Source organism: Rutidosis leptorrhynchoides, chromosome 11 (genome assembly GCF_046630445.1).
Source record: "Rutidosis leptorrhynchoides isolate AG116_Rl617_1_P2 chromosome 11, CSIRO_AGI_Rlap_v1, whole genome shotgun sequence".
Lineage (NCBI taxonomy): Eukaryota > Viridiplantae > Streptophyta > Magnoliopsida > Asterales > Asteraceae > Rutidosis > Rutidosis leptorrhynchoides.
In genome coordinates this window covers 21746471-21759941 of record NC_092343.1, presented here as the reverse complement: position 1 = coordinate 21759941, position 13471 = coordinate 21746471, and positions in this window count along the sequence as shown.

The following is a 13471-nucleotide window of genomic DNA, read 5'->3' as shown; positions in this document are numbered from 1 at the left end:
TCCGTCTTCCCGAATATTAAGATGCTTCTCCGATCCTTTGGGTATTTCATCCTTTAAATTTCCCTCTTTTAAAACTCCTTGTTGCGCCTCCTTTATTTGAGTAGTAACGTTATTATGAATCATTATATTCATAGATTTTACTCGAATGGGTTCTCTGTCCTTCCTGCTCAAGGCATCGGCTACCACATTTGCCTTCCCCGGGTGGTAAGGAATCTCAAAGTCGTAATCATTCAATAATTCAATCCACCTACGCTGCCTCATATTCAGTTGTTTCTGATTAAATATGTGTTGAAGACTTTTGTGGTCGGTATATATAATACTTTTGACCCCATATAAGTAGTGCCTCCAAGTCTTTAATGCAAAAACAACCGCGCCTAATTCCAAATCATGCGTCGTATAATTTTGTTCGTGAATCTTCAATTGTCTAGACGCATAAGCAATCACCTTCATTCGTTGCATTAATACACAACCGAGACCTTGCTTTGATGCATCACAATAAATCACAAAATCATCATTCCCTTCAGGCAATGACAATATAGGTGTCGTAGTTAGCTTTTTCTTCAATAACTGAAACGCTTTCTCTTGTTCATCCTTCCATTCAAATTTCTTCCCTTTATGCGTTAATGCAGTCAAGGGTTTTGCTATTCTGGAAAAGTCTTGGATGAACCTTCTGTAGTAACCAGCTAGTCCTAAAAACTGGCGTATGTGTTTCGGAGTTTTCGGGGTTTCCCACTTTTCAACAGATTCTATCTTTGCCGGATCCACCTTAATACCTTCTTTGTTCACTATGTGACCGAGGAATTGAACTTCTTCCAACCAAAATGCACACTTTGAAAACTTAGCGTACAATTCTTCCTTCCTCAATACTTCTAACACTTTTCTCAAATGTTCACCGTGTTCTTGGTCATTCTTTGAGTAAATAAGTATGTCATCAATGAAAACAATGACAAACTTGTCAAGGTATGGTCCACACACTCGGTTCATAAGGTCCATGAACACAGCGGGTGCATTAGTTAAACCAAACGGCATGACCATAAACTCGTAATGACCGTAACGTGTTCTGAAAGCAGTCTTTGGAATATCATCTTCTTTCACCCGCATTTGATGATACCCGGGACGTAAGTCAATCTTTGAATAAACAGACGAGCCTTGTAGTTGATCAAATAAGTCATCGATTCTCGGTAGTGGGTAACGGTTCTTGATGGTAAGTTTGTTCAACTCTCGGTAGTCGATACACAACCTGAATGTACCATCTTTCTTCTTGACAAACAAAACAGGAGCTCCCCACGGTGATGTGCTTGGTCGAATGAAACCACGCTCTAAAAGTTCTTGTAATTGGCTTTGCAGTTCTTTCATCTCGCTGGGTGCGAGTCTGTAAGGAGCACGAGTTATTGGTGCAGCTCCTGGTACAAGATCTATTTGAAATTCAACGGATCGATGTGAGGGTAATCCCGGTAATTCTTTTGGAAATACATCGGGAAATTCTTTTGCAATGGGAACATCATTGATGCTCTTTTCTTCAGTTTGTACTTTCTCGACGTGTGCTAGAACAGCATAACAACCTTTTCTTATTAGTTTTTGTGCCTTCAAATTACTAATAAGATGTAGCTTCGTGTTGCCCTTTTCTCCGTACACCATTAAGGGTTTTCCTTTTTCTCGTATAATGCGAATTGCATTTTTGTAACAAACGATCTCTGCTTTCACTTCTTTCAACCAGTCCATACCGATTATCACATCAAAACTCCCTAACTCTACTGGTATCAAATCAATCTTAAATGTTTTGCTAACCAGTTTAATTTCTTGATTCCGACATATATTATCTGCTGAAATTAATTTACCATTTGCTAATTCGAGTAAAAATTTACTATCCAAAGGCGTCAATGGACAACTTAATTTAGCACAAAAATCTCTACTCATATAGCTTCTATCCGCACCCGAATCAAATAAAACGTAAGCAGATTTATTGTCAATAAGAAACGTACCCGTAACAAGCTCCGGGTCTTCCTGTGCCTCTGCCGCATTAATAGTGAAAACTCTTCCACGGCCTTGTCCATTCGTGTTCTCCTGGTTCGGGCAATTTCTAATAATGTGGCCCGGTTTTCCACATTTATAACAAACTACATTGGCATAACTTGCTCCGACACTACTTGCTCCGCCATTACTCGTTCCGACACCATTTGTTCCTTTCGTTCTATTAACCCCTGGTCCGTAGACCTCACACTTCGCCGCGCTATGACCATTTCTTTTACACTTGTTGCAAAATTTGGTACAGAACCCCGAGTGATTCTTTTCACACCTTTGGCATAGCTGCTTCTGATTGTTGTTGTTGTTGCGGTTATTATTGTTGTTGGGATGATTGTTGTAGTTGCTGTTGTTGTTGTTGTTGTTGTTGTTGTTGTTGTTGTTGTTGTTGTTGTTGTTGTTGTTGTTGTTGGGCCGTTTGTTGTAGTTGCGATTGATGTTGCGATTGTTGGGATAATTGTTGCGATTATTGTTGTAATTGCTGTTGTTGTTGTATTGGTAATTCTTATCACCGTTTTCCTCCCACTTTCTTTTGACTTGCTTCACATTGGCCTCTTCAGCAGTCTATTCTTTAATTCTTTCTTCAATCTGGTTCACGAGTTTGTGAGCCATTCTACATGCCTGTTGTATGGAGGCGGGCTCGTGTGAACTTATATCTTCTTGGATTCTTTCCGGTAATCCTTTCACAAACGCGTCGATCTTCTCTTCCTCATCTTCGAATGCTCCCGGACACAATAGGCACAATTCTGTGAATCGTCTTTCGTACGTGGTAATATCAAATCCTTGGGTTCGTAACCCTCTAAGTTCTGTCTTGAGCTTATTGACCTCGGTTCTGGGACGGTACTTCTCGTTCATCAAGTGCTTGAATGCTGACCACGGTAGTGCGTACGCATCATCTTGTCCCACTTGCTCTAAATAGGTATTCCACCATGTTAACGCAGAACCTGTGAAGGTATGCGTAGCGTACTTCACTTTGTCCTCTTCAGTACACTTACTTATGGCAAACACCGATTCGACCTTCTCGGTCCACCGTTTCAATCCGATCGGTCCTTCGGTTCCATCAAATTCTAAAGGTTTGCAGGCAGTGAATTCTTTGTAGGTGCATCCTACACGATTTCCTGTACTGCTAGATCTAAGGTTATTGTTGGTATGTAGCGCAGCCTGTACTGCGGCTATGTTTAAAGCTAGAAAAGTACGGAATTCCTCTTCATTCATATTTACAGTGTGTCGAGTAGTAGGTGCCATTTCCTTCAAAATAGTCAAATGGAACAAATTAATCATACAGAATATTAAAAGTAGTTAATAGTATTTCGTAGCATAATATGAACTCATTTATAAAAGCTTTTTCTTCATATTAGCGTTTTATAAATTTAAATTCGGGTAGCACCTACCCGTTAAGTTCATACTTAGTAGCTAATATACAATTCAACTACTACAATTCCATATGAAAAACTAATTATAATAATATTTCGCGTTCAAACTTTTATACAATATTTTACAAACTTACAATACCGCTTATTTTACATAAAGCATGAAATATAGCACACAATAACTTTGATACAAGATAGTTGTGAAGATAATTCTAGCTAGTACACAAGTCGTTCAGCAAAGGCAATAAAGACACGTAATTCATACGTCCAGAAACAAGTCATGCATTCTGGTTTTACTAGGACTACTTCCCATCCTTGGTCTTGTGGAACATAACCGTTATGGCCGTTGATAAGACAGCGTGTTGTAACGTCGTCAAAGGGACGAGGGTTACGTAATGTCCAACAGTCCCGTAACAATCTAAAAACCTCATTTCTTACCCCAATTACCGACTCCGTCACTTGTGGGAACGTTTTGTTTAATAGTTGTAGGCCGATGTTCTTGTTCTCACTTTGGTGAGAAGCGAACATTACTAATCCGTAAGCATAACATGCTTCTTTATGTTGCATGTTAGCCGCTTTTTCTAAATCACGAAGTCCAATATTCGGATATATTGAGTCAAAATAATTTCTTAACCCATTGCGTAAAATAGCATTTGGGTTCCCCGCAATATATGCGTCAAAGTAAACACATCGTAACTTATGGATTTCCCAATGTGATATCCCCCATCTTTCGAACGAAAGCCTTTTATAAACCAAGGCATTCTTGGAACGTTCTTCGAATGTCTTACAAACTGATCTCGCCTTAAATAGTTGTGCCGAAGAATTCTAACAGACTCTAGACAAGATTTCATCAATCATGTCTCCGGGTAGGTCTCTTAAAATATTGGGTTGTCTATCCATTTTGTGTTTTTATACTGTAAAATAGACAAGAGTTAGATTCATAAAAAAAAATACTTATTAATACAAGCAATTTTTACATATATCATAAAGCATAAGCACACTATATTACATATATTACACCACACGAATACAACTATCTTATTCCGACTCGCTCGTTTCTTCTTCTTCGGTTTTGGTTCGTTTTGCCAAGTTTCTAGGGATATATGATGTTCCCCTAATACGAGCCGTAATTTTCCACATTGGTTTAGAAAAACCTGGTGGTTTAGAGGTTCCCGGGTCATTGTTACAACTTAAGGACTTCGGGGGTTGACGATACATATAAAGTTCATCGGGGTTGGAATTAGATTTCTCTATTTTTATGCCCTTTCCCTTATTATTTTCTTTTGCCTTTTTAAATTCAGTTGGGGTAATTTCTATAACATCATCGGAATTCTCGCCGGAATCCGATTCATCGGAGAATTGGTAATCCTCCCAATATTTTGCTTCCTTGGCGGAAACACCATCGACCATAATTAACCTTGGTCGGTTGGTTGAGGATTTTCTTTTACTTAACCGTTTTATTATTTCCCCCACCGGCTCTATTTCTTCATCCGGTTCCGATTCTTCTTCCGGTTCCGACTCTTCTTCCGGTTCCGACTCTTCTTTCGGTTCCTCTTCGGGAACTTGTGAATCAGTCCACGAATCATTCCAATTTACATTTGACTCTTCATTATTATTAGGTGAGTCAATGGGACTTGTTCTAGAGGTAGACATCTATCACATAATATCAAACGCGTTAAGAGATTAATATATCACATAATATTCACATGTTAAAAATATATAGTTTCCAACAAAATTTGTTAAGCAATCATTTTTCAAGTAAACACGGTCGAAGTCCAGACTCACTAATGCATCCAAACAAACTCGATAAGACACACTAATGCAAAATTCTGGTTCTCTAAGACCAACGCTCGGATACCAACTGAAATGTCCCGTTCTTATTGATTAAAAACGTTCCATATTAATTGATTTCGTTGCGAGGTTTTGACCTCTATATGAGACGTTTTTCAAAGACTGCATTCATTTTAAAACAAACCATAACCTTTATTTCATCAATAAAGGTTTAAAAAGCTTTACGTAGATTATCAAATTATGATAATCTAAAATATCCTGTTTACACACGACCATTACATAATGGTTTATAATACAAATATGTTACAACAAAATAAGTTTCTTGAATGCAGTTTTTACACAATATCATACAAGCATGGACTCCAAATCTCATCTTTATTTAAGTATGCGACAGCGGAAGCTCTTAATAATCACCTGAGAATAAACATGCTTAAAACGTCAACAAAAATGTTGGTGAGTTATAGGTTTAACCTATATATATCAAATCATAATAATAGACCACAAGATTTCATATTTCAATACACATCCCATACATAGAGATAAAAATCATTCATATGGTGAACACCTGGTAACCGACATTAACAAGATGCATATATAAGAATATCCCCATCATTCCGGGACACCCTTCGGATATGATATAAATTTCGAAGTACTAAAGCATCCAGTACTTTGGATGGGGTTTGTTAAGCCCAATAGATCTATCTTTAGGATTCGCGTCAATTAGGGTGTCTGTTCCCTAATTCTTAGATTACCAGACTTAATAAAAAGGGGCATATTCGATTTCGATAATTCAACCATAGAATGTAGTTTCACGTACTTGTGTCTATTTTTTTAAATCATTTATAAAACCTGCATGTATTCTCATCCCAAAAATATTAGATTTTAAAAGTGGGACTATAACTCACTTTCACAGATTTTTACTTCGTCGGGAAGTAAGACTTGGCCACTGGTTGATTCACGAACCTATAACAATATATACATGTATATCAAAGTATGTTCAAAATATATTTACAACACTTTTAATATATTTTGATGTTTTAAGTTTATTAAGTCAGCGGTCCTCGTTAGTAACCTACAACTAGTTGTCCACAGTTAGATGTACAGAAATAAATCGATAAATATTATCTTGAATCAATCCACGACCCAGTGTATACGTATCTCAGTATTGATCACAACTCAAACTATATATATTTTGGAATCAACCTCAACCCTGTATAGCTAACTCCAACATTCACATATAGAGTGTCTATGGTTGTTCCGAAATATATATAGATGTGTCGACATGATAGGTCGAAACATTGTATACGTGTTCAAGATTACATAATATACAATACAAGTTGATTAAGTTATGGTTGGAATAGATTTGTTACCAATTTTCACGTAGCTAAAATGAGAAAAATTATCCAATCTTGTTTTACCCATAACTTCTTCATTTTAAATCCGTTTTGAGTGAATCAAATTGCTATGGTTTCATATTGAACTCTATTTTATGAATCTAAACAGAAAAAGTATAGGTTTATAGTCGGAAAAATAAGTTACAAGTCATTTTTGTAAAGGTAGTCATTTCAGTCGAAAGAACGACGTCTAGATGACCATTTTAGAAAACATACTTCCACTTTGAGTTTAACCATAATTTTTGGATATAGTTTCATGTTCATAATAAAAATCATTTTTTAAGAATAACAACTTTTAAATCAAAGTTTATCATAGTTTTTAATTAACTAACCCAAAACAGCCCGCGGTGTTGCTACGACGGCGTAAATCCGGTTTTACGGTGTTTTTCGTGTTTCCAGGTTTTAAATCATTAAGTTAGCATATCATATAGATATAGAACATGTGTTTAGTTAATTTTAAAAGTCAAGTTAGAAGGATTAACTTTTGTTTGCGAACAAGTTTAGAATTAACTAAACTATGTTCTAGTGATTACGAGTTTAAACCTTCGAATAAGATAGTTATATATATATGAATCAAATGATGTTATGAACATCATTACTACCTCAAGTTTAGTAGGTAAACCTACTGGAAGTGATAAGAAATGATCTAGCTTCAAAGGATCTTGGATGGCTTGAAAGTTCTTGAAGTAGGATCATGACACAAAAACAAGTTCAAGTAAGATTTTTACTCGAATTAAGATAGTTTATAGTTATAGAAATTGAATCAAAGTTTGAATATGAATATTACCTTGAATAAGAAAGATAACCTACTGTATATAACAAAGGTTTCTTGATCTTAGATGATTACTTGGAATGGATTAGAAAGCTTGGAAGTAAATTAGAAAACTTGAAGGGATTTTTGAAGTGTTCTTGAAGTGTTCTTCCTATGATGATTATAGCTTGATTCTTGAAGTGATTTTTGATGAAGATGATGATTAACTACTGGAAAAATACGTTCATAATAGTGTGGGTGTGTTGAAAGAGAATTAGAAAGAGAATTGGAAGTGAAATGGAGTGAATGATGAGTGGTAATTGGTGAGTGGTGAGTGGGGTTAAAAGGAGTTCTAGTTAGTTGACTAGCTCATGGTAGAAGTTAAAATTGATTAGTCATACATGACATAATCAAGAGTGGAATCCCATGCTAGTTCCTATTGGTATATACCCATAGTAAGTACGTTTTGAAGCTGTGTATAATACGGGTAAAAATACGACTAGAATTCTTGATGAAAGAAAAGAATGGGAAAGTAACTGTAACCATTTTCGTTAAGTATGAGTGTTTTGATATATGTCTTGAAGTCTTCCAAAAGTATTTTAATACATCTAAATACACTACATGTATATACATTTTAACTGAGTCGTTAAGTCATCGTTAGTCGTTACATGTAAGTGTTGTTTTGAAACCTTTAAGTTAACGATCTCAATTAATGTTGTTAACCCATTGTTTATTATATCTAATGAGATGTTAAATTATTATATTATCATGATATTATGATATATTAATATATCTTAATATGATATATATACATTTAAATGTCGTTACAACGATAATCGTTACATATATGTCTCGTTTCGAAATCCTTAAGTTAGTAGTCTTGTTTATATGTATATAACTCATTGTTAATATACTTATGGAGATACTTACTTATCATAATCTCATGTTAACCATATGTATATCCATATATATATCGTCATGTCGTTTTTACAAGTTTTAACGTTCGTGAATCGCCGGTCAACTTGGGTGGTCAATTGTCTATATGAAACATATTTCAATTAATCAAGTCTTAACAAGTTTGATTGCTTAACATGTTGGAAACATTTAATCATGTAAATATCAATCTCAATTAATATATATAAACATGGAAAAGTTCGGGTCACTACAGTTGGAGGTGGTGATGGTTGGTGTTGGTGGTGGTTGATGGTGGTGAGTGGTGGTGGGTGGTTGGTGGTGGTTGGTGGTGGGTAGTGGTGGTGGTGGTTGGTGGTGGTGGTGGTTGGTGGTGGGTGGTGGTGGTACTGGGTGGTTGGTAGGTGGTGATATTGGTGGTGGTTGGTGGAAGTGAACCCGAGGAGGAAAGTGAACCCGAGGAGGAAAGTGAACCCGAGGAAGAAATACAGGAAATTACGAAAGACAAGTTCGAACTAGGAAAGAAACGAAAGGCTAATGAATTAGAAAATTCAAATCTTGAGTTTAATAAGGATGATGTGGCACCAACTCCACTAGACACTACCACCCCTATTCCCGCTATTCCTATTCGTTCTATCCCGGCATCCAGTTCTTCAGTCCCACAGCCAAAATATAGGCAGACAGCCAGGATAAGCGTTAAGCGATTCTTTGAACCTAAACGTCCTAGAAAATAGACCAAACGATGCGCTGCTGTATTAAACCATGGGATCATATAATGTTTTGTATAATATTATTAGTGTGGTTTGCTTAATGTTTGATGTAAGATAAGCATATGTAAAATAGTGAAGTGTGAAATGCAATAATTTTCCATGGTTAAGTATTATTTAGATGGTAGTAATTGATTCTGTACTAAGCTATTAAGTATGGACATTAACGGGTAGGTACTACCCTAGATATAATTATAAAACGCTAATAAGAAGAAAAGGCTTTTATAATAATACCTGGTTCATATTATTAATAAGCTATAATGTACTGTAAATATACACTACATCTATAATATTCCATGTGAATAATTATTTTCTTTTCATTCTTATAGAAGAATATGGCGCGATTGAACCGAATGACGGAACAAGAAATCCAGGAACTCATCAATCAGCGAGTGAACGACAGAATGTTATGGGTCGAGGCTGCAAGAGGTGCTGCAGTTAACCCAAATCCTCGTGTGGGGTGCACTTACAAAACTTTTCATGCTTGCAAGCCCTCATCATTCAGTGGAACAGAAGGACCGATCGGTTTAACCCGGTGGATAGAAAAGATGGAGACTGTGTTTAAAATAAGTGGTTGTGTTGAAAAGGACATGACCAAGTATGCATCGTGCACTTTACAAGATAGTGCACTCACGTGGTGGAAAAATTATGTGAAGGCTGTAGGAGGAGATGTAGCTTATGATACTCCTTGGGAAGAATTCAAAACAATGTTAATCAACGAGTATTGTCCAAGGAACGAGGTTAGGAAGTTGGAAGATGAATTACGAAGTCTGAAGGTTATTGGTACTAAAATCACCAACTACAATCAGCGATTCATGGAATTAGTTTTGCTATGTCCTGAATTGGTTCCAACCGAAGAACGGAAAATTGAAATGTACAAAGATGGTTTGCCCAAAAAGGTCAAGGCAAATGTTACAGCATCGAAACCTAAGACAATTCATGAAGCTATAACCATGGCAAACGAGCTAATGGATCAGGTCATCATGGATAAGAAAGTATCCAATACTGATGTGAAGGTATCAGGTAACAAAAGAAAGTGGAATGGAAATTATGATCGAGGTAACCAACAACAATCTTTTAAGAAACAAGAAATCACGCAAGGTGCGGGTAGTGGTTTAAGCTTTGGTTATAAAGGACATAATCCTTTATGCAACCGATGCCACAAACATCACTCTGGTTACTGTAATGTGGTATGCAACAAATGTAATCGAATGGGTCATCTTGCTGAAGATTGTAGGGCTCTCGTTACAAATACAAATGGTACCAAGACTCCTGCCACTAACGCAAATAGAACTGCTTTGGCTAATGTTACTTGTTATGGATGTGGGAAACAGGGTCATTATAAGAGCCAGTGCCCGAATCCAGAGAAGAATATCGGACCTGCACGAGGGAGAGCATTTGTTATTAATGCTAGAGAGGCGTGTGAAGACCCGGAGCTTGTTACGGGTACGTTTACCATTAATAACTTATCCGCATCTATTATATTTGATACTGGTGCTGATAGAAGTTACGTGTGTAGAGACTTTCACGCTAAATTGAATTGTTCATCATTACCTCTAGAAGCTAAGTACATGATTGAGTTAGCTAATGGTAAACTAATTAAAGCCGATAAAATTTGTCGTGATTGTAAAATAAATTTAGCCGGAGAAACGTTTAAAATTGACTTGATACCCGTAGAATTAGGAAGTTTTGATGTAATAGTCGGCATGGACTGGATGTCCAAAGTAGGAGCTGAAGTTGTGTGTGCCAAGAAGGCAATTCGCATTCCTTGTAAGGATAAAACGCCAGTAATGATTTATGGAGAGAAGGGTAACTCAAAGCTAAAACTCATTAGTTATTTGAAAGCTCAAAAGTGCTTGAAGAAAGGGTGCTATGCTATCTTAGCACATGTTAATAAAGTCGAAAAGAAAGAAAAAGAGAAGTGCATCAATGACGTGCCTGTGGCAAGAGATTTTCCTGAAGTATTTCCGGAAGAGTTGCCGGGATTACCTCCATTTAGATCTGTAGAATTTCAAATAGATCTTGTACCAGGAGCTGCACCGGTTGCCCGTGCTCCATATAGACTTGCACCGTCCGAGTTAAAAGAACTTCAGAGTCAGTTAAAAGAATTACTGGATCGTGGATTCATACGACCAAGTACTTCACCGTGGGGAGCTCCAATTTTATTCGTCAAGAAGAAAGACGGATCTTTCCGAATGTGTATAGATTATCGTGAATTAAATAAGTTAACTATCAAGAATCGGTATCCACTACCGAGAATTGACGACTTATTTGATCAACTCCAAGGACCATGTGTGTACTCGAAAATTGACCTAAGATCGGGCTATCATCAATTACGTGTCAAAGAAGAAGATATACCGAAAACTGCTTTTCGGACACGCTACGGTCATTACGAATTTTTGGTCATGCCGTTTGGATTGACGAATGCGCCAGCTGTATTCATGGACCTCATGAATCGAGTTTGTAGTCCATATTTAGATAAGTTTGTTATCGTTTTCATTGATGATATTCTTATCTATTCCAAGAGTGAGCAAGAGCATGAGCAGCATTTAAGGTTGATATTAGAGTTGTTAAGAAAAGAACAGCTATATGCTAAATTTTCTAAATGTGCTTTCTGGTTGAAAGAAGTACAATTTCTTGGCCACGTTGTTAGTAGCAAAGGAATTCAGGTTGATCCAGCAAAAATTGAAGCCATTGAAAAATGGGAGACTCCTAAGACACCAATGCAGATACGCCAATTTTTGGGTTTAGCCGGTTATTATAGAAGGTTTATTCAAGATTTTTCCCGAATAGCTAAGCCGTTGACAGCGTTAACGCAAAAAGGGAAGAAATATGAATGGACATCTGAGCAGGAGAGTTCATTCCAATTACTAAAGAAGAAGTTAACTACGGCGCCTATTTTATCGTTACCAGAAGGGAACGATGATTTTGAAATATATTGTGACGCTTCGCGACAAGGTTTTGGTTGCGTTCTTACGCAACGGAAGAAAGTTATTGCATACGCATCCCGACAATTAAAGATTCACGAGCGGAATTATACGACGCATGATCTAGAACTGGGAGCAGTCGTGTTTGCATTGAAGATATGGAGACACTACTTGTATGGGGTTAAATGCACTGTGTTTACTGATCATAAAAGCCTTCAACATATTTTCGATCAAAAACAGCTGAACATGAGGCAACGTAGGTGGGTTGAGTTAATAAATGACTATGATTGTGAAATTCATTAACATCCCGGGAAAGCTAACGTGGTGGCCGACGCTCTAAGCAGAAAGGAACGAGAACCAATTCGAGTACGAGCGATGAACATAAAAATTCGCATGAATCTCAACTCACAAATCAAAGAAGTTCAACGAGAAGCACTTACTAAAGAAAATATAGGAAATGAAATAATGAAGAAGTATGAGAAGCAACTCGTTATGCGGGAAGATGGAATTCGATATTTTGCAAATCGTATTTGGGTACCAAAGTTGGGTGGATTAAGGAAATTGATATTGAACGAGGCACATAAGACAAGATATTCGATACATCCTGGAGTTGGAAAGATGTACCAAGATCTTAAGACACATTATTGGTGGCCTAATTTAAAGACAGACGTTGCAACATATGTTGGGGAGTGTTTAACTTGTTCCAAAGTCAAAGCAGAACACCAGAAGCCGTCAGGGTTACTTCAACAACCAGAAATTCCAGAATGGAAATGGGACGGTATTGCCATGGATTTCATCACGAAGTTACCAAAGACTGCCTGGGGATACGACACCATTTGGGTAATTGTTGATCGTCTTATCAAATCTGCACATTTCTTGCCTATAAAGGAAACAGATAGAATGGAGAAATTATTACGATTATATATAAAGGAAATAGTTTCAAGGCATGGAATACCTATTTCCATTATATCTGATCGTGATAGTAGATTTACCTCAAAGTTCTGGCAATCACTACAGGAGGCACTAGGAACTCGTTTGGATATGAGTACTGCATATCATCCGCAAACCGACGGGCAGAGTGAAAGAACAATTCAGACTCTTGAAGACATGCTCAGGGCATGTGTGATCGATTTTGGAAACGGATGGGATAAGTATTTACCGTTAGCAGAATTCTCGTATAATAATAGTTATCATGCGAGCATTAAAGCTGCGCCATTTGAAGCACTGTATGGGAGGAAGTGTAGATCTCCTATCTGTTGGAATGAAGTAGGAGATCGAAAATTAACTGGTCCCGAGATCATACATGAAACTACTGAAAAGATAGTACAAATCAAGGAGAGATTGAAAACAGCCCGTAGTCGCCAAAAGAGCTACGCCGATGTCCGAAGGAAACCATTAGAGTTTCAGATCGGTGACATGGTTATGTTAAAGGTGTCACCTTGGAAAGGTGTAATACGTTTTGGAAAAAGGGGTAAACTAAACCCAAGGTATGTAGGCCCGTTCAAGATCATCGAACGCATTGGACCGGTAGCTTATC